This window comes from Equus przewalskii, chromosome 9, assembly GCF_037783145.1.
Source record: "Equus przewalskii isolate Varuska chromosome 9, EquPr2, whole genome shotgun sequence".
Taxonomy (NCBI): domain Eukaryota; kingdom Metazoa; phylum Chordata; class Mammalia; order Perissodactyla; family Equidae; genus Equus; species Equus przewalskii.
This window is the reverse complement of record NC_091839.1, coordinates 43,360,221-43,381,358: the sequence shown is the minus strand read 5'-3', so window position 1 is coordinate 43,381,358 and position 21,138 is coordinate 43,360,221. Positions and strand designations below refer to the sequence as shown.

Sequence of the window (21,138 nt, the reverse complement as noted above, 5' to 3'; positions counted from 1 at the left end):
CAACTTAAATTTCACTTTCTTACCTTTGGGTCTACATATAGATATCAACTGGAATATGTAGAATGTAGAGTGTTCCTCTGACCGTAATGGCAACATAGGTGCTTATTTCTTTTCAAGATGAAGAAAGCATTCTCCAACTACTTGATGAATATGTCTTTCATTCAACAGAAATAATTAGTTTCAGTTACTTAAGCTGAGCAACTATTTGCTTCAAAGGAGGTATTATATTTGCTTAATTGCATTTAAGTGCTAGACACTGTAAAGGGTAACATTTCCTGAGAATGGAATATTTTCCTCCTAACTGGTGAGAGGATAGCTTATGAAACAAGAGACAGGAGAAATTTACAAACGGCTTGAAAATGATAGTTTTTTTTTTTTCTTTTACAGGGGAAGATTCGCCCTAAGCTAATATCTGTTGTCAATCTTCCTCATTTTTTCTTCCTTCTCCCCCTTCAAAGCCCCAGTACAAAGTTGTATATAGCTGTAAGTTTTTCTGGTTCTTCTATTTGAGCCACCAGCACAGCATGGCTGCTGACAGACGAGTGGTGTGGTTCCACGCTTGGGATCAGAACCTGGGCCACCAAAGCGGAGCACACTGAACTTTAACCACTAGGCCATTAGGGCTGGCTCAAAAATGAGAGATACTTCCTGATTGTTGATATGAACCATACTTATCCTCCAAACATCAAATATTCCATATCCATTTAATTAAATTGGATCTTTAATCATATGGACTCAACAAGCAAAAGAAACATACGGTTAAATGTTCAGTCCAAAGTGGATCTCTGGAAGCAAAATGACAACAATATCACAAAAAATAATCAACTGAACTCTTCTCTCTGGACATTTGGATGAAGTCATTCTATCAGTCTACAATGTTTGAGTTTTAATTAAGACAAAGATCTAGCAAACCATCCTTAGTGAAAGCAGTACTGTTTCGGTAGACCAAAACGAATTACCAAGTAATAAATAAAAATTCAATACAATAAAATCTATTATTTTTGTTTTAATTTTCAGCTAAACAAATACATAAACCAACAGTGAAAGCATCTGATGGCTAGAACTTGATAGTATCAATCTATCATGCCCTAAAAATTGCTTCCCTTTGGCATAGGAAGCTTTATCTCTGACTCCAAATGATGTGACAGCAAGATACCAAGTTTAAAATTCTCTAACTGTCAACGGCTGTTTTACTAATTATCCAGATTCCAAGGCAATCATACAACCGTAATCATTCACCTCACGCCTGGAAACATAAGTCTTGTTCCTTTGATGAATATTTATAAGACAGTGTAAAGCAGTCTACTTTCTTTTCCCTTCAGGCAAGACAATTTGGAGTTCATCAATATGTATTACCAAGGACTTTTATAAAAGGCACTTCAAAGAAAATTCATCAGGCATTCCTTTTGTCTTGATTTCTGTTAGACTGATACTTCCTTTTGACAAGTATCAATAAATTATCCTCTGATGGCTAGAAACTTGATGTCTTATTCAGAAACTTCCTCACACAGCAAAATCTGGGCTTTGAGTTTCAAGTGAAATTATTAAGATCCTGCATCTAATTTAAGGACAGACAGAGGATATGCAAATTAAAATCAATAAAACAAACATGTAGATAGTCACCCTACAGCACACAGGATGGAGTTTTACCATTGTTGAGCGTTTTCTTGCTGTATACAGCTTACAACTTTTCTATTTGCCATGCAAACATATTTAGGATTCCCTCACAAGTTAAGAAAAAATCGCAAGCCTCAGTTCCTGGATAAATGGAAGAACCACACCAAATTAAAACCAAATTAATGTAGATACGGAAAGTGGAGAATGACAAGCTGTCTCTCTCCATAAGGCTGATTAGTTTTCTCTTTTGAATAGTATTGGTTAGACTCAGATTTCTGTAAGAGGAGGTGAATAAACGCAATTGTCTAAAATAAGAATGAATAAAATCACTGCTCTATTTAACGAGTATTGGAAAAGAATATAAAAATTATTTCATTTGCATCCTCTCTACAAAAAGCTTAGTTATTTTGTTTTATTATCCGGGCAAAAGTACTTGGAATATAGAAACACAGTTGATAGCTATTTTTATAAATAAGCACATTAAACAGCCTGTTTCCTAAAGAGTACATCTTATTTGTCGGCTTTACTCACTTTTTACAAAGTTATTGTGCAAATTCTAAAAATTTTTCCATATTCTAAGAAATTGTTTTGTCATTACCTGACACAATATAGAATAAAATAAAATATCTAATATAAAATCAATTTTAAAAAAGAGAAAAAGTGTGGCATTTGAGCTTTGCCTACATGCTTTGCAAACCAATTGTAGTATTGATTGAACAGCTATTCTATACAACTTTATAAGCACTATCAAAACATATATCTCATTGGTGAAAATATAATACACAATGGATAAGTAATTTGGAATATAGATTTTCTATTATAAAAATAAACGAAAGAAAGAAGTAAAACATTACACAGAGAATACTTATGGAGTAGAGATTGCTATATTCTGTGAGTTCCTAAGAGCTGGGATATGTTATTCAATGGCTTTATAAAAGTCATTGAATACAAGAGTACTATTTGAAATAGTTTATTTTTAATAGTATTTGGTAAGAATTATAACGATGATGACATAAGTGTGAGTTATATTTTCTGACTTTGCAACCCAAATACCCCATGAAAAGTGTTCCTATTTTCTCCACATAATGCCTATTAATTTCTATATATAAAAAAAATAAAGGATAAAAGATAAATTTTTCTGACCATATTCTTTATATTTTCCTATACACTCATTCCAAATTAAAACCTGCCCCTGGTACTGTATTAGTTATTGATTATTATATGATAAATCATTCCAAAATAGAATGACCTAAAACAACAAACATTTATTTTCTCATTATTTCCATGGGTTGGAAAAACAGGACAGCTTAACTGGATGGTTCTGGTCTAGGATCTTTCATGAAGTTGCAGTGAAGGTGCTGGCCAGGATTGCAGTCATACGAAGTCTTGACCAAGACCAGGTAATCTGCTTCCCAGCTTACTCCCCTGGATGTTGTCAGGGGGTGTCTGTTCCTCTGGAGATCTTGGTTTCCCTCCTCATGATCCTCTCCATAGGACTGCTGGAGTGTCCTCATAACACAGAGGCTGGCTTTACCTAGAGTGAGCGAACCAAGAAAGAGTAAGGAGGAAACCACAATGCCTTTTATGTCTTCTTAGAGGTCACTCACACTCGCTGTCACCTTCTCCATAATTTATTCATTCAAAGAGAAGCAAATCACAAAGGCCAATGCACTCATAAGGGGAGAGGAATTAGGCAGGACTTTTGGAAGGGATTACTATCAAAGATTTGTGGGCATAGTTTAAAATCTCAACAAGTGTGCTTTTGGTATGCGAATCTCCCAATTGCACGTTATGACAGTGTCCATACCTTATGAAAATACATAACAAATTCAAGTTTCATCCACTAGGGAGATTTGAATTGATTCCCTTGAATTAGTCATACCAGTATTTGAAAAATGTAAAAGGATAATTAAATACCACTTGCACTTGATATGTGATGTTTCTACTATATGAGACATTTTCGTTACTCATTCATTTATGATTTGTTCATTTAAAAGTATATATGTACAAAGACAAGCATGAGAATGCTCTTGCATTTTTTGTCAGTCTGGACAGAAAAATAAATGTTAAATGCCACTTACCCTCCAGGAGGAGACAATAAGGACTCATGGATGTTTTGGGAGAAGGGGTGGCATGACAAACTGTTTAAAAAGTTTTGGTTGGGGGCCGGCCCCATGATGCAGTGGTTAAGTTCAGCACAATCCACTTCAGCAACCTGGGTTCATGGCTGTAGACCCCAGGCACAGACCTACACCACTTGTCCTGTCAACCATGCTGTGGCAGCAATCCACACACAGAATAGAGGAAGATTGGCAAAGATGTTAGCTCAAGGCTTATCTTCCTCAAGCAAAAAAAAGGAAGATTGGCAATAGATGTTAGCTCAGGGTAGATCTTCCTCAGGAAAATAATAAAAGTTTTGGTTGGTGTCATGCGTACAAAATACTAAAGGAAGACTAAAGATGGAAGACCAATTAAGAGGTAGTGAAATAACTTAGATAATAGACAAAAGAATTAAAACTTATCATGATGGTCAAGGAAAAGATAGAAAGAAGTTAGATTTAAGAACATGATGAAGAAAGCACAATTATCCCTCATGGAAGAAAGATTTGCATTATACTTTTTCTGATTGGTGCTTGGGAAGAAATTGTATATCCATTCCACAGCTAAAGCAACTTCTTTTGCAATAACGAAGGGAAAGCAATCTTAATTCCAAATCTATGCTTGAGCATTCAGTTGACTCATGGCCTCTGGTGGAAAATGTAGAACCACAACAATGGTCACACAAGCACAAGGAACATGAAAGAATAAGAGAAAATGAGAAACCATTATAATTAGAACATTCCTATTTTTTGCCATCTTATATGGTCAGATAAAATGTAATTTTTGGATAAACTTTTCTCGAGGGACAGATAATACCAAACCATTAGCCACAGTTTTTGTTGGTGGTGTTGTTAAGGTCCTAGCCATATTGTTATATATTTTCCAACATATTACCTGATGCATTTTGGAATGTGGAATGACAAAGATAGAAATATGTATGTGGAATAACGTGGAAGAGAAGTGCTCTAGAGCTTGACATACAGATTCCCATCTTGGCTCCATCACTACCTAGATTTGTGATCTTGGACATGTTACTTAAAGTTTCTAAACCATCATTTTTTCCAAAGATCATAATTGGAATTTACTTAAAGGCAAAGAGGATGAAATAAAATGATCTATGTAAATACTAAGGATAGTAACTGACACTAGTAGCTCTAATAAATAAATAGGTGGCAGCAGAACAGTCTTCTAATTGTTTTTGGGGATTCACATCATTCATTCGCTGAAATTGGAGCCACTTTAGCAAAAGACCAGGATATTCAAATACACTGATGTCTTGGAGCCTTCACAAAATTGCTAAGAGAAAAGACTCTAGCCACTTCAGGCTGGCTCTTCTGAGAGCAGATGAGGCAATGAGCAGAGACACAGATAATCTTGTCAATGGAGGATTTTTCTGCCATTAGCCAGGAATGTGAACCCTTTGAAGGTCTTGACAATTTCCAGAGAGACGATCTTAGAAAGCCTTAATCCCAGTGAGAATTTTGGACTCTGTCTCATAGATATTGGATTATGCATTTAAATGGTTTCAGCTGGGGAGTCATAAGGTCAGCAGTGGCCTGATGCGGTATGACTGATACAATTGGCTGAATATGGGTGACCCCAAAGTGAGTGAAACGGGGAGCTCAGTGATGGTGCCACTAACAGAAGACAGAGAATGAACTAAAAGGAGTAGAACTCTGTATTATGAGACTGAGTTTCTGGAAGAAAGTTAACATTATTAACAGAAATAGATGAGTTCAAATGAGAAGATGCTGTGTAAACAGTCTAAAACTAACGAGTTTGGTTATTAAAGCATTGAACTTTTAAGATAAACAGTGAACAATCAACCTTCAATTAGCCCTGTGTTTATCAGAAAACATCTTAGTAGTTGATTACAAGACAGAAGGACTTTTGCTAGGAAATATTTCTTCATATAGAATTTAATTATTTTAGTAAAATGTATCACATATATTTTCTATTTAAATAAGAATAGATCATATTCTAGCAATCTTCAAGAATTAGCATTATTTCTTCCTTTTATAGCCAAAGGAAGATTAGATGCTTTTGCCTTTGGAACACATATATTACTTTTAATTTTTTAAATATCTTGTTGACAGCTGGATCATCCTGAAGCATATAATGCATTAAGTCCGAGTGTCAAACATGATTTTGAAAGTAGTTAGACAATGTTCTTTTTTTGACACACTGAATAAATTAAAATGATCAAATAAATGTTTTTTATAGTGCCTAAAAAAATAAAACCACAAAAACGTTCACAGGATGGATAAAATTCATTATATATTTTTAATGAAAAGCATTTCCCATTACTTTTAATCAGTTTTTGCATATTAACAGATAACTCTGTGGCACTTCTTGATATGTTCTATTTATAGAAAGTCAGTATGTTATAATCATTGAATTATTATAGATTCCAAAGTATCAAATTATTCTATTTTTCATTTCTGATGAATACTAAATTATTATAATAAGAACCAGTATTCCTTTAATGTATTATTTTGAACATGGTTCTCACTGAATAGCTATTAAACCATCCTTCTCATTGGGCAATTCAGACTCACTCGTTTAATGTTTTTTCTCAATTTTAAGCCATTCCAAAGAAATTCGTTACTCCATTCAAATACAAATGCATAACTTGTAATTTTATAGTGTTTTTATCAGTCAAAAAATTCACTAGTAGTATAAAATAGCATTAAAATATGATATTTTAAAAAATTTCTATTAGTGAGAATAGAAAAAATTTAACATTAGCTACTAAGTCATTTGCCATTTAGAGAACTTTAAATATAGTCATTTTGTCATTAAGAAGGGACATCCATGACCCTCTACATAACGTAGTAGTTTTGAAGAAAATATTGGCCCTGTACACGAAAAGACGAGCAACCCGCATATACAAATATTAAGGCTTCATCAAAACCAAACTGAGTACATCCGTCACACAGAAGCTTCCTCAAGCCCCTGTGTAATCTCTCACCCTTGCCCCCTAATGTGTCCTATCCTATTCCCAGGCAAACACTGATGTGCTTTCTGAAACTATAGGTTAGTTTTATTTTCTAGAATTCTGTATAATTGGAATCATATAGTATGTATTATGTGTCTACCTACTTTGACTCAGTGTGATAATGTGATTGTGTATATTGATAGCCACTTCAATTATATTGTTTAATATTCTTCTATATCGACATATCACAGTTTCTTAATACATTCACCTGTTTAAGACTTTTTTTTCCAGTTTTTGATTATTACAAATATAGGTGCTATGAACATTTGTGCAGAAGTTTTTGTATAAATATATGCTTTCATGTCTCTTGGGTAAATACCTCGGAGTGGAATGTCTGAATCATACAGTAAGTGTATGTATAACATTTTAAGAAACTCTGCCAAACCATTTTCTGAAGTTGTTCTGTCATTTTAAATATCAATCAACCACCTTCTCACCAACACTGGTTTCATCAGTGTTTCTGATTTTAGCCATTCTATTTTGTGTGTAGTGGTGTCTTAGTCAGTTAGGAGTATAAAACAAACACCATAGACTGGTGGCTTAAACAGCAAATGCTTATTTCTCATAGTTTTGGAGGCCAAGAAGTCCAAGATCAAGATGGCAACCAGTTCAGTTCCTAGTGAGAATTCTCTTCCTAGTTTGTAGATGGCTGTCTTCTGGCTATATCTTTACATGGCCCATCTCTTCTTACAAGGGCACTAATCCCATCATGAAAGCTCCTCCCTTATGATCTAACTGCCTACCTAAGGCCCCACCTCCAAATACCATCACCCCGGGGTTAGGGGCTTCAATATATGAATTTAAGGGGGACACGAACATTCAGTCCATAGCAAGTAGTATCTCATTGTGGTTGGAATTGGTCACTTCCCTAATGACTAATGGTGGTGTTTTTCAATTTCTATAAGAATTTGTATAGATTTGATATCATTTCTTCCTTAAATGCTTCATAGAATACATCAATAAATGCATACAGTCCTGGAGTTGTCTTTGTGGGAAGGCTTTTAACTCTAAATTCAATGTCTTTTATGGATGAAAGGGATGTTCAGGTTATCCATTCCTTGTAGAGAAAACATTGTTACTATTGTCTTTCAAGGAGTTTATCCATTTCATCTGAATTATTGGCAAAAACATTGTTCATAATATTTTTATTATTCTTTTAACGTCTGTTGACTTTGTCATGATATCATCTTTCTTTTTCCTTCAGTAATCTGTTTCTTCTTCCTTTTCTTCCTGATCAGTCTGGATAGATTCTATCAATTTTATTGACTTTCTCAAGGGTCTAGTTTTTGGATTTACTGAATTTATCTTTTTTGTTTTTGTTCTCTACTTTACTGATTTTCTCTCTGATCCTTATTAATTCCTTTCATCTACATTGGATTTCATTTACTTTTTTATCCCTTAATTTCTTAAGGTAGAAGTGGCTGTCACTTACTTGAGACCTTCTTATTTTCTAATATAGCCATTTAGTGCTATACATTTCTCCCTATGTATTCCTTTAGTGGCATCCAAAAATTCGGATATGCTGTGATTTCATTTTCATTCAGTTTAAAATCTTTTGGAATTAACTTTTGGTTTACTCTTTGATCCACAGGTTATTTAGAAGTATTTTTTTTTTTTTAAAGATTTTACTTTTTTCCTTTTTCTCCCCAAAGCCCCCCAGTACATAGTTGTATATTCTTTGTTGTGGGTCCTTCTAGTTGTGGCATGTGGGACGCTGCCTCAGCGTGGTTTGATGAGCAGTGCCATGTCCGCGCCCAGGATTGGAACCAACGAAACACTGGGCCGCCTGCAGCGGAGCACGCGAACTTAACCACTCGGCCACGGGGCCAGCCCCTAGATGTATGTTTTTAGTTTCCAAATATTTTGGGATTTTTTCCAGGTATCTTTCTATTATTAATATCTAATTTAGTTCCATTGTGGTACGAGAACATACTCTGTTTGACAAATCCTTTAAGTTCATTGAGACTTGTATAATTGATCTTGGTCAATGTTCCGTGCATATTTGGATACAATATGCAGTCTGTTGTTTTTGGTTACAGCATTCTAAAATTGTCACTCAGGTCAATTTACTTGATAGTGTTGTTCACGACTTTTACATCCTTCCTGTTTTTCTGTCTCCTTAAGTTATCAATTATTGAGGGGAGACTATTGAAATCTCTGATTTTAATCATGGAATTATCTCTTTCTTCTTGTACTTCTATCAATTTTCCCCTCATGTATTTTGAAGCTCTTTTATTAGGTGCATAAACATTTAAGAGTATTCTGCTTTCTTAATGAATTGACCTCTTACAATTATGCAATGACATTCTATATCTCAAGTAATAGTATTTTCTCTGTAACCCACTTTGGCTGACATTAATACAGCTACTCCAGTGCTCTTTGGATGAATGTTAACCTGGTATCACTTTTTGGTCCTTTTACTTTTAACTTATCTATGTGTTTATATTTAAAGTGTATTTCTCATAAGAAACATATAGCTAGGTGTTGCTTTTAAATCCAGTTAATAATCTCTGCCTTTTAACTGGTACGTTTAGATCATTTAACGTGATTGCTGATACTGCTAGGTTAAGATAGTCATCTAGTTATTTTTAAATTTTTTCTATTTGCCCTTTTTTCTTCTTTTTCTGCCTTATTTACATTGAGTTTATGTGTGCATGCATGTGTGATTCTGTTTTATCTCCATTGTTGGTTTATTAATTATATCTCTATGATTTGTTATTTTAGTGGTTCCTTCAGGGTATATAGTATACATCTTTATTTATCTTTTTTTTTCTTTTGTGTTTCATCTTGGATGGTTTCTATTGCTATATCTTCAAATTCACTAATCTTCTCTTATACAATGTCTAATCTGCTATAAATCCCATCCAATATATGCTTCATAATCAATATTATAATTTTTACAATTATTTTAAATTTGGGTTTTTATTTATTTGTGTCTTACATGCCTCTATTAAATCTTTTACACAAATTGAATACAGTTACAACAATTGTTTAATGTTATTGTCTGCTAATTCTAACCTCTGAATTCATTCTGGGTTACTTTTGATTGATACTTTTCTCTTCACTACAGCTCATATTTTCCTGTTTCTTTGTATACTCAGTAATTTTTATTGGATGCTAGCCATTGTAAAGTCTCTCTTACTGGGTGCTTGATATTTTTGTGTTCCTACAAATATGCTTGAGGTTGTTTTTCTGGAAAACAGTTTAATTGCTTTGAAAGGGCTTGATCCTTTTGGGTCTTCTGTTTTAGACTTGTGAGGCCCAAAATAAGCATTATTTAGGGCTGATTTATCCCTGCTGCTTAGATCACATTCAGTTCTCTCAACTATGTCCTATGAATGATAAGATTTTCCAGTCTGGCTGGAGAGAATAGGCAGTCTTCCCACTGAGTATTGTTCCATCTAATTCTTTTGGGATTAACTACCTGGGCTCAGGTAGGTTCCTCCCATGCTGATCAGTACTCTGTTGACTGTTTTAGGATGAGACTTTTCAGATCTCCAGAATTACCTCTCTGTGGAACACTTTCTTCTTTTGTATTCTTTCCTGAAAACTGTAACCACTTTGGTCTCCCAGGAAGTGAACTAGGAAATATTCCCTCTACTTCTGTCTTCTGAATGGGACTGTAGAGCATTGGTATAATTTCTTCCATAAATGTTAGGTAGAATCCACCAATGAACTCATTTAAGCCTGGTGCTTTCTATTTTGAAAGGTTATTAATTATTGATTTAATTTCTTTAGTAGATACAAGCCTATTCAGATTGTCTATTTCTACTTGTGAAAGTTTTGTCACACAACTCAATGTTTTTCATGGAATTTATCCATTTCATCTAGGTAGTAAACTCTAGTAGAAATCAATAATAAGAAAAGCACAAAATAGAAAGCCCAGAATCAAACCCATGCACGTATGGTCAATTAATTTAAGACAGAGGAGCCAAGAATATGCAATGGGTAAAAGATATTTTCTTAAATAAATGGTATTGGGATCACTGGATGGCCACAAGCAAAATAAAGAAACTTGACCCCTTGTCCTATACCAAACACAAATCAACTCAAAATGGATTAAAGACTTGAATGTAAAATGTGAAATCATAAAACTCCTAGAAGAAAACATACACGGTAAGCTCCTTGGGATTGGTCTTGGCAACAATTTTTTGAATTTGATACCAAAAGCAAAGGCCACAAAAGCAAAAATGAACAAGTAGAACTACTTCAGACTAAAAGCTTCTGCACAGCAAAGGAAACAATCAACAAAATGAAAAGGCAACCTACCAAATGGGAAAAACCATTTGCAAATCATATATCTGGTAATGGGTTAATATCCAAAATATATAAAGACCTCATACAACTCAATAGCAAAAAAATCCCAAACAATTTTATTAAAAAATACGCAAAGGAAATGAATAGACATTTTTCCAAAGAAGACATACAAATAACCAACAGGTACATGAAAAGGTGCTCAACATCACCAATCATCAGGGAAATACAAATCTAAACCACAATGAGATATCACCTCACACATGTTAAAATGTCTATTATCAAAAAGACAAGAGACAACATGTTGGTGGGGATGTGGAGTAAAGGGAACTCTCATACACTGTTGGTCGGAATGGAAATTGATGCATTCATTATGGAAAACTGCAAGGACATTCCTCAAAAACTTAAAAATAGAACTATAGTATGATCCAGCAATCCCACTCCTAGAAATGAAAACAAGAAATCAAAGAAATATCTGCACTCCCATATTCATTGTATCATTATTCATAATGGCCATGATATGGAAACCTAAGTGTCCATCAACCCATGGCTAGATAAAGAAGATGTTGTACATATATATATAAAGAGATATTATTCAATCATGAGTATTCAGCTGCAAGAAAGAAGGAAATCCTGTCATTTACAATAACATGGATGGACCTTGATAGTCCTCGAGGGACAGAGAAAGACAAATGCTACATGATATCACTTAGATGTGGAATCTGAAAAATAAATCAAAAAGTCAGAAACAGAGAATAGAAAAGTGGTAGCCAGGGGCAGGTGAGGGAGGGAAAGTAGAGAGAGGTTGATAAAAGGGTATAACAAATTTTCAGCTATGATAGGAATAAGATGAATAAGGTCTGAAGATCTAATGTAAAACATGGTGGCTATAGTTGATACTGTACTATATAATTGAAAGTAAAAGAAATAAACAAGATACTGCTTGAAATGAATAACTTTGTGTCAGTTTCACTGATCATGGGATGCCCAGATTAAATATTATTTCTTCACGTGTCTGTGAGGTGTTTATGGATGAGATTAGCATTTGAATCGGTAGAATCAGTAAAGTAAATTGCCCTCCCTAATGTGGGTGGCCATCAGCCAAGCCAATTAGTGCCTCAATTGAACAAAATTTGGAGGAAGGACATTTTTGCCCCTTTTTTCCTGCCTCACAGCTTGAGCTGGGGTATTTCATGTCATCTTCTCCTGACCTCACTTTGGGATTTACACTAGCGGCTCATATGATTCTCAGGTCTTTGGACTCAGACTGAATTACACCATCAGCTTTCCTGGATCTCCAGCTTGCAGACAGCAGACTGTGGGACTTCTCAGTCTCCGGAATCATATAAGCCAATTCTTCCCAATAAATCTCCTTTCATTCATATATACATACATGAATGAATGAAAATATATGAATGACATCTCCTTTCAGTTCTCTTTCTCTGGAGAATTCGAACACACTATACCACTTCGTTGGTTTTAAAGATGACTTCAGATTCTTTGACACACCTCCTGTTAAGAGGTGAGTCTAATTCCCCTAACACTGAATATGGACTGGCTTTAAATTACTTGTAACTAATAGCGTATGGCAGAGATAATGATGCATGATTTTCCAAGGCTGTGTCAGAAGACGCCATGCAAATTATGCCTTATTCAGTGGAATGCTCCCTCTTGGAGCCCTGAGCCACCATGTAAGACACATGACCACCCTGAGACCACCATGCTTTGAGGAACAAAAAGTCACAGATTTCATGTGGGCACTCCAGCCAATATTCCAGCTGAGCTCATTCTTTGAGTCATATGAAACCAAATATCACAGAAAGGAGAGAAAAGCCTTCCAGATCTTTCCAGCTCTTAACTATTTTAGTTACCCTGATTATTTAGGTCTTCCCAGATAGAGTCTGAAGTATTAAAGAGCAGGACAAGCCAGCTCCACTGTGCTTATATCCAGACTAATAACTCATAGTAAATATACTAAAATGATCATTGTTTTATGCTACTAAGTCTGAAATGGTTTTTTATAAAGCATAATACATTCATAGACATACTTATGCAAACACTTTTCATAAAATTTTGTATGATAATATCTATTGATATAGGTTAATATCAGGCCTAAGTAATTTCTATCAAAGATTGAACTGTCATGGTCTGACATGGTTCTTTGACAGTCTGGATCACCAAGTATTTCCAAAACTTTGTTAATCATAAGAATCACCATGAATATAGTAAAATATATGGATTTAAAAGATCCTCTTTTGAAGATTTTGAAACACTTGGTCTGAGGTAGGGACAAGGAGCTGCGTTTTCAGTAAATACTTCAGGAATGTTTGGAAACCGGCTCAACACAAGGTTAGATTTAAACTATCAAAAGCAGAAATTTTAAATCAAGCTTCACTAGACCACCAAATGTTCCTGATGCCTGAATTTATAATAAAAATTTTATAAAAGTATCTGTAAACTTTCTCAAGAAATTTCATAATATTCATTAGATTTCAAAGGCATTTCTGATCCCCAAATCAGAAAATACACACGCATCTGAAGGAATCCTCAGATAACCACTCATAAATAATTTTTATATTATATAAAATTTTTAAAAACTGGTTAATATTTACCTCAAAGTCAATATCCTTGACAAGTAGCTTAAATTCTATTATCTTTCCTTGCTGGTAGACTAGTAACACGCAAAGATTTTTTTTTTCAATATTTAAATAATCAAGGTATAAGACTAGACTAACACTTTTTAATAAATCTAAGTTATTGCACAAGGACACACAAATAAACAGAAAATTATTGCGTCTCTTAAAACGGATGAACCAAGTATGCCCTATCCAGTAAACTCAGACTTGCCTCTGAAGAAGTGAATTTTGTCAACTCTAACACATAGAGGAAAGAATGATCATTGGTCCCTAATTCTGCATCACAGATCATAACCACATAATCATTTCAACCTGTACGAAATTGCAAGTAACTGTAAAAAAATGTCTTCCTTGGTCATTGTTCAGATTTACAGAATCATAAAACACTTACTCTTCCTAACATGAGAAACCTCTTTACCTCAACAACTGAGACAGAATTTTTCATAGATCTTAGAAAGTGATAGTTATCCATGGAATTTTAAGCCTACTTGATCCATCATATTCTCTCTCATCCACCATTCAGTCAAATTCTTGTAGTTATCTGTCACTAAATGATAAATTACCTCAAAATTTAGTGGCTTAAAGTAACAATAAACATGTGTTACATCACGCTGTTACTGTGGGTCAGGAATCCAGCAGGAGCTTAGCGTGGTGGTTCTGACTCAGCATCTCTGATGAAGTTGTAGTCAAGATGTTGGCCAGGACTGCAAGCATCCAAAGGTTTGCCTATTATTATTGGGAAAGGAAGTCTTGTGCATGCAGTCTTTTTTGACCCCTACTCAGTCACATAAAGAATGAGCTTTGGTTCTGAAACACCTCTTTAGCAAGAGATCAGGAGCCCATACAGCCTGTGATGGGTTTATCACCTTGCGTGGGAATATCTTTCCTTGCTTCACACTCAGTGAGTACTCTTTTGTCTCTGCTTAAACCATGTGCATCTTGTGACACCTAGCAAACTCCACTGCTATATCTGTCCTTAGGGGGGTGAGGAGAGGGTCCTTCCACTGCAGCATGAAGCTGATCTTGCTGCCTCTTCTCTACGTTATTAAAACTTTGTTCCATCCAGTCCTTGACTGGTTGTGTTTTCCTTGGTGACTCTAATATCAAGACGCAATGGGCAGAAGTGTTTAGAGTCGTCCCCTGGGATTGGTACCCTATGTCCTCACAACATGGTAGCTTCCTTCAGAACAAGTGACCCAAGAGGAAAAAGATGAGAGCCAAGTGTCTTTACAGCCTAGCCTCTTAAGTTATATTCCCAGAATCATTTGGACCTGAAGGTCTCTTCATTTACTATGCAAGATTTTTGGTCCTCTTTACTATGGATCTCCTTGAAAGATTTGCACATAACTTGTGTCATTTCTACAATATTATAATGGTAAAACAGATCTACAATGGTCAGTGTAGGAAGGGACCACACAAAGGAACACCAAATGAATCCCAGGAATGGGAATCACTGGGTCCACCTTGGAGACTGCTTACCATGCAATCAAATCATAAATGTGATTGGGCACTGAAAAAGCTATGCCAATGGTATTTCAAAATCGGTATGAATAATATATCCAACAAGACGTCAGTCAATTCCTTTATCTCTTCATCCTTAACGACTTTTCTTCCATATCAATAACCCCTTGCTGGGGCCACATTCTGGATCTTATCATTATTAGAAGTATTCTATCTCTGAATGTTTAAATTTCAAGTATTCCATTTCCTGAGCCTCCTATTCTGATAGTTTAATATCTCATTATTTTCTGCAAATGTGTGCCGTTCAAACATTCCCGATAATCTTTGTTTCCTTAGTCAGCTCACTTTCACATTCTCCAAAGCAATTATTCAAACCTCTGCAATAGTTGCAAATCTCTGGAGACCACCTTTTTCCACCCACTCTCAGCAGATTATCTCGCTTGCTATTCAGCAAAGGAAACTGAGACTTATCCAATGGGATGTTCTTAACGTCCTTAAAAAATGCTACAAACTTAAAGAATATGGTCCATTGTTTTCCTTTTTCTTACATTTTCCTTCTTGTTACAATAGAAGAGAAGTCTTTCTCCCCTTCCTGGGCCTGAATCTATCTTGGTTCTTCTGCCTTTGCAGGTATTTTGTTCTGTCAATTATTTTCTCTCTGTCATATATTATTCCTTGTATCTGTTGTCTTCCTAGACAAATGTGGTCAAGTATCTTCCATAATAAAAAAAGGAGGGGGAGGTGGCTTGAATGCTAGTAAGATATTAGAAAAAATAATTGCCCGTGTAGTAAAGATGGTGGAGTCATAGATGGAAGGACTCTAGCAGCTGAATCATGTGGACCTCAATCTGCCTCATGTACCCCCAAGCTTCATCACAGTCCTGTTTGCTGATAAGCGCCTTGGAAGACTTGTGTATACTCTCTCCCTCTACTTTTTCACATCCCGTCCACTATCGCATTCTGCAATCTGGCTTACAGACCCTCGTGACTACATTAAAATGAATCTTGGGGTAACCCTGCAAATAGAGGACCAACAAAAGAGCTGGTGGGAATTGGAGATATTATCATTATCATGGCCCTTCAAAAATCTAAACTTGTCATACTACTATCTTATGTTCTTTTAAGAAAAATAAACATAAACTCAGAATCACTTAGTTTTATTTGCCTTTCTATCCTCTAAAAACCTTCCAACAAGGAGAAAACCTTCCAACAATAAAGAAATAAATCTTCCAACAAGCAGCCTGGATAAGAAACGGACGTCTTTCTTTCATTGGGTGCCAAAATCTGGGTGTGGGTGCATCTTGGGTTTCCCTTGTAGTACAGGTATGAACAAATTAAAGGATTCGAATACAACACTAATTCCTCAGCAGAAGATAGTCTTAAAGACAAAATACTGGTAAACTGTTGGAGGGCCATTGAAGGAAAAATTAAATATAAAAAGCCTGTTGGCTGACAAGGGGGCAGGCATTTATCCTTCATATGTCAAAAGTCTACTGAGAATGTACTATGCTGTAGGCATTATGTTCATTCTAGTATTAGTTGGAAATTGGAAACATCTTGTGAGCAGTTATTCATGGGTGTCCCCTCATTGAAAAGCCCTTCAGCCGAGAGACAAGAGCTCTTTTTCTTGCCTCTTTTCAAGGAGGCTCTGAATACTCATTAATTAGTAGTCATTAGCTTTAATATACCCAGTGGTGCCAAACTGAATGACAGTGGTACACTCCTTTCCAACAAATGTGTATCCATTAAAAATCCTTGGAAATACCGTAACAGATACCCCTTCCCTTAGAATATAAGAATTACATGTATAAAGAATTTATCATCTGCCCTTTCAAGACATTATTTGGAGCATGCAAATGTATCTTGGAAGACTGAGAAGGAATCAGCTTGTCTTATACCAAGATTGAGAATACTGCCATTTTCCTTATGTTCACCAAAGTCTTAGATTTAACTTTTTCTTCCACTGAGCTAAGTGCCACATCTTCAATAGTAAAGTACCTGAAGGGCCAAATTGTTCTGGTACAAATTCTACAGAAGCTTCATGAGCAATTGCTCAAGCTGTATTTCCCAGGGGAGTTAACCAAGAAGGAATTGTGTAGTGAACAAAGGTGTGCTTACAATAAAGTACACCCAAACTTTTCACAATTAGATGATTTAATTACTGGAGAGTCCCTATTAATATTTCCTTTTCCTTATTGAAAATCTATAACTAGAAAGGGATGAAAACAACATTTTATTACCTATTTTTAAAGAAGATAAATTTAGCATGGATAAAACGTATCCACAAATAAGTCTAGAGTACAATATCCTCTAGGAGTCATCTCTCCAGAAAAACATTTCTCTAAAAATTTCTCATGAAAATAAAATGATCTGACCTTTAGTCTCTCACATTTTTTCTGCTAATGCTCTATCAGAAAAGATGATTTAAAGAAGAAAAAAAAAGAAGTAGAGATATGGGGAAACAAAGAGAGAGCAAGGAGCATGGTAACTGTAGAGAGAACTAACCAGAACCTCAATGTTAACTATATTATAGTCTTTTAATTTTTCCTAGTTCAGTCATATTGCTAACTCTAGTCTTGGTATCTTATCCAAGTGCATCTCTAATAATAATTTGGCTAGTTGTAAACTTCAATAGAAACTTTAGTGCCATGCTTTCCAACCAATAACCAAATTAGTTATCTTCCAAATAAATTCCTTACTCTCAACTAATGACCTGATTCTTGCTTCTCTGATAAAAGCAGAAGCACTTAGAAGATAATGTAATCATTTCTCATTTTAAAAAGCTAACAATCTATTTCAATTTATGTCCATGAGTTATTTTCCTTCCTCCACAAATGGGTGAATTGTCCCAACAATTAAGCCACGCCCTCCAATTGTGACTGACATCTCCTTTCTGGTCCACATAACGATTTTGAAGTTGCATCATCAATTTATCCTTCTCTACAAGAAAATTCCATTAGCATATAAGCATGCTCTACCATCTCTTGTACTTTAAAAAAAGGCATTCCTTTGATTTTGCAGCCCTTTAAACTCTCATTTTTATGCTCTCATTTGTAGGAAATGTTATCAAAAAAAGATTTATGTGTCTATTTTCTACAATTCCTATCTTTGATTCTTGCATAATCTTTTCCATCCACATCTTATTCCCAACAACCCACTTAAATGCTCTCACTGGATTCTTCAGATTTAATGATTGTTTTTTGCTCCTTCTCTTTATTGAGCTCTTGGCAGCATTTAAAATAAAAGATGCTCCCTGCTACTTGATTCGCTGTCTTCACTTGGCCACTGAGGTAACACATTCAGAGCAAGTGTCTTCCTCCTACCACAAAGATGACTTCTTCTCAGTCTCATTTTTGGGATCTCTCTTATCGTTTGAAACTCTAAACATGGGTTGTGCAGACTTCAGCCTGTGTGCCTCTTTTTTTCTAACTGCATGACCTGCTTCAAGTCCCTCTTTGCCTCTAGCCCCAAACTCTCCCCTCACCTCCACACTTACGTTATCACACCGTCTGCTCAAGAGCTTTACTTGAATTTATACAAACATAGACAGTTCATCTAGGCCAAAGCAGAAATGTCCATCCCCCTCTCTACTGACTAGCTCTTGTCTCAGTGTTCCACATCGAGGCCAGAGCCTATAGCCCCCTTGACACCTCCTTTTCTCTCCACTCCATATTCGAAAGTACTTTAAACTGTCACCTTCAGGATAGAATCTGAATACAAACACTTCTCACCTCTCCACCACAAACCTCCTGGGTCATCCCACCATCATCCTCACCTGGACTCTTGCAGTAGTTGGTTAACTCATCTCCACCTTTCTTTCTTCTCCTTCTGTAGAATTTCCTCCAGGTAAGAACCAGAAAATTCTTTTGAAAATGTAAATCAGATCATGGTGTGTTCTACTCAAAACCTTTCAACAACTTCCCATCACACTTGGAGTAAAGTCTACTGTCTAAATTTCATGGCCGATAAATTCTCCCTTGCTCTGATCTGTGCCTATCTTTCTAGAAGGTATTTCCAGCCATGCTCCAGCCATATTGGTCTTCTTTTCATTCTTTACTCATTTCAAATTCACCTCACTTGTTATTCTGACTACCTGGAAAAATTTCCTCCAAAAGTTTGAATGTCTTCTTACTTTTTAAAATTAGGTCTAGGGTCAATTATCAACTCTTCTGTGAGGACTTCCCTTATCATTCTATCTAAAAGATCCCACTTCTTTCCCAGATATGCTTTTTAATAATATTTATTATATAAAAACATGTAGATGACCACTCTCTCTTTTCTGACACTCTCACTCCCATTACTTTACAATCTCTTTCTGGCTCAGAATCCAGTGCTACTTTTTAATCTTATTCAATCAATCTCTTAATTTTAATGTTGTCAAAATTCTGTATTTGGCTCTCTTCTCTGTCACTCAATAAATCTACTCCTGCTGTTCTCATTCATTACCTTTGTTTAAATTACTGTTAATCTCTACTTTTATCTCTGTCTTTGTCTTCAGTCAAGATCTTTACATAGACATCCACATCCATTTAGTAAATCGTTTGTTAAGCATGTCAGTTTGGACTCACACAACCGTCTTAAACCCAATATATTCCAAACAACTCATAATATTACCCTTTTCTCCTTTTTCTAAACTTAATCCTTGCTTTATTTCCCCTACCAAGGAAGAGACCCTGAGACAAGAGCTAGTTGGAAGAGAAGGGGATGGGCATTTCTGCTTTGGTCCAGATGAATTGTCTGTGTTTTGTAAACATTCAAGGAAAGCTACTGAGTAGACAACGTGATAATATAAGCGTGGGGCTGAAGGGAGAGTTTGGGGCTGGAGATAAAGGAGAGCTTGAATGAGGTCATGAAGTTGGAAAAGAAGAGATGCACAGGCTGAGGTCTGCACAATCCATATTTAGATTTCCCTCTACTAGTTTACGCCTCTACCAAGTTTCCATTCACCCAAACCACAAACCTTGGAGTCATTCTTTAGTTCTCTCTTTTCTACACTTGTCAAATTTAATCAGTTGATGCTTTCAAAACTTTTCACTGCTCCCTATTTCTACTTCCAATGTATAAATTCAAGTTCTTGTATTTCTTGCCTGGAGAATGATGAGAATATATTCTTTTGTGTACATTTAGTGATTGCCTACCCAGCAGTCATCCTTTCTTCCCTCTCCTTCCTTTAAATAACATTTATAATTTTCTTTTGGAAGCCAAGTCTCCCTCATTGTGTTTTTTCCCCTAATATGATTAAGATCAATGTGACTACCAGCTCTAGGCATTGATTCTGATTGACATGAACCAATATGTGTGGTCTCATCTGCATAATGATGCAATGTTTAAGTTGGCCTAATAAAAAAACCTCAGTATTGGTGTTTAGTAATTATGGAAAAAAACACTTCTTCTCAAATGTGAAAGAGTAAGTATGCAGTCCTAGTTACTATTGGCAGCCATCTTGTACCTTGAGAGGAGTCAACCTAAGGAAAAGTCAACTCATGGAGGAAGTCAGTGTGGACTTGAGAGAAATGGAGCTTAAACCCTGACTGAACGCACACAGAGATTCTACCCTAACGCTGATTATGAGCCAATTAATCATCTCTAAGCTATAAATGAGCTTAGATACATTTTCTGTTACTTGGAGTCAGACTGATTGACCTTACGTAGTTCATAGTGACCACAGGACCACAGGAGTGATCATATCCTCTTACCAAGAGAATCTACTTTTGTCGCGCCTAATAATTCTCCAGTGGATTCAGGATAAAGTGCAAATTTCTAGCATTGCACATCCTGCTCTGGACTTAGTGAATTTCTGCCAGTTCTCTAGACATGCCATAGTTATCATGATGTGGTACTTTCACCAATTTTCTTTATTTCAAAACACCTGTTTTCCCTTGGATGCCTATCTTTAAGCCTCATCCTAAATGCAGCTGCATCTGTGAGATCTTCGCCAATCCTTGAACTCAGCTGCTAACTCTCTGCTCTTCATTTCCTCATCAGATATCTGATATGACTGAATTTGTGTTTTTGAAACATTACTCTTGTCCATATTTCTCCTGGTATGATCATCATTATTCACTGTCTTAT

The 21,138-nt window shown here is 35.7% G+C and overlaps 1 long non-coding RNA gene across 1 annotated transcript in view; it reads right to left on the bottom strand.

Annotated features, from left to right (window-relative positions):
• Positions 1 to 2,862: 2,862 nt before the first annotated feature.
• LOC139073717 (uncharacterized) overlaps positions 2,863 to 21,138 on the bottom strand; it is a 62,809-nt gene continuing 44,533 nt past the window's right edge. The window contains exon 5 of the long non-coding RNA XR_011522699.1: positions 2,863 to 3,151. This is a non-coding gene — a long non-coding RNA (uncharacterized lncRNA). The remainder of the gene's footprint in view (positions 3,152 to 21,138) is intronic.